This window comes from Pinus tabuliformis, chromosome 1_1, assembly GCF_031772625.1.
Source record: "Pinus tabuliformis cultivar Carrire ecotype Pingquan chromosome 1_1, CPIR1, whole genome shotgun sequence".
Classification (NCBI taxonomy): domain Eukaryota; kingdom Viridiplantae; phylum Streptophyta; class Pinopsida; order Pinales; family Pinaceae; genus Pinus; species Pinus tabuliformis.
The window spans coordinates 991,127,065-991,128,941 of NC_142297.1; the positions used below are offsets into that span (position 1 = coordinate 991,127,065).

General features: G+C 42.2%; 1 pseudogene; it reads left to right on the plus strand.

Moving 5' to 3' along the window:
- Nucleotides 1-451: 451 nt before the first annotated feature.
- On the plus strand, nucleotides 452-1,621 carry LOC149217872 (NAC domain-containing protein 22-like; annotated as a pseudogene).
- Nucleotides 1,622-1,877: the final 256 nt, after the last annotated feature.

Genomic DNA, 1,877 nt, shown 5'->3' on the forward strand with positions numbered 1-1,877 from the left:
TATACAATCAGTGGACGAAGAAGCGAGCCCGGAGCTGTGGTGTGGTCTGGCGGTAGAAAAATAGGACTGTACACCAATCAAAACTAACCACATACACTATTGGTGTAGAAATTATCCATATAGGTATGGATGTTTGCCAAATATAGCATAGGTTCGATTCTAAGCCGCTCTCGCAGGCTTCATTCTACGCCATACTATACAAGCCGTAAGGAAAATTTCAGAAGACGTGTTTCTTGTGTCGGTCGTATAAACTTTAAGGTGTGGACCATCATGATGTTGTCTTCCCATTTTGTCCTAAATAATCAGTCCGTCTTCGTCAGAAAATCGTTGAAGTATTTTTTCACCTGCAGTCCAGGAAACTTCCAACGATCAAGATTTGCCTCTATATATTTATGGATATGGAGATCATGCTGAGATACTTGTCTAAAAGGTTCTTCCAAAAATAGATCAGATGGCCCTGCTGCAGAAAATCTATGCTGGGGTAGTAGGGGCAGAGTTAAGGGACCTTCCAGGTTTCAGATTCTATCCAACAGAAGAGGAGCTGCTGGACTTCTATTTGAAGAAAGGGGTTCAAGGCAGCTAGCCAGTGAGCTTTGATAAGATCATACCTACGTTGGACCTGTATCAGTATGATCCGTGGGAGTTACCAGGTACAGTCAACTTTCTGGTTTTTCAGTGTTTTTCATTTTAAAAGGCCTCTCACAGTCTAATTGATGAATTCGTACTCTTGCAGGTTTGGATTATGATGTTGGGTTGACACAATGGTTCTTCTTTGTTCCAAGAAACCAGGAGAAGGCGTGCTCACGGAATAATAGACTGACGGCGTCGGGTTTCTGGAAGGCCACCGGTTCAGACAGAGCAGTCCGCAACAAGCTGCTTGACTGCATCGGTCTGAAGAAAACACTTGTGTTTTACAAAGGAAAAGGCCCTCGTGGAGAGAAGACCGACTGGATCATGAACGAATACGGTTTGTTAGATTTCTGCTCGTCGACCCCCAGGGTAGGTTTATTAAGCACTAAGAGCACAGTGAAAAAATCAAAGTTACCTATTTGCACCGACCAATACTATTTAAGAGGCTTTGATAAATTCTACGCCGTTGATTTGTTTAGAAGCAAGGTGCTCTACAGCCATGGTGGGAGAGTGCCTGGTTTCTCTCAGTGCAGAGATACTGATGGAATTAAATGGATTGGCATGTGCTGAAGAAAATGGATATGGTGTTATGTCGGATATACAGAAAGGCTGCTTCTCATAAGTCGATTGAAGAACGAGCAAAGAGTCATCACCTTGAGAAAGAAGAACGGGTTCATTCACTTGGTGATGAATATCTAGAGAAGTCCCATTCAAACACCCTTAATGGCAGCTGCCAATTATCAAATCCAATGAGGACGGAATGTGTTCTTTTTCTGTAAGTACAACGAACAATGAATCTGATCTGTTTGACTGCCTGGAACCGTTCATGTTTTATGAGGATACAACGGTATTGAAGACCCCAAAAGGTTGTAAGCGGCCACCACAGTTAGAGCTGCCCATGTTGCCGATGGACTGCTTGTTTACCCAACGTATAGCTACTCCTTTTGCTCTTCTCTCTACCCCATCTCCGTTTCAGATTCCATTAGTTTAAATTGATACTTCCCTTCCAGTATGTGTTCTCAACGAATTCAAATTTGCCATTTTCTCATTTATGCAGTATGTACGTGACACCAGTGACGTGATTTCTCTGCAAATAAGATGGTTCATTTCGGAAAGGTTTATCTAAGGAAATATTATGATGACAGTCTACATAGCATGTAATCTACAGTCAAAATTGAGAATTGAAAAATAACTAGCCGGAGTGGATGTCATTGCAAAGGTGTCTACTTGAATAGCAGGATTGGATG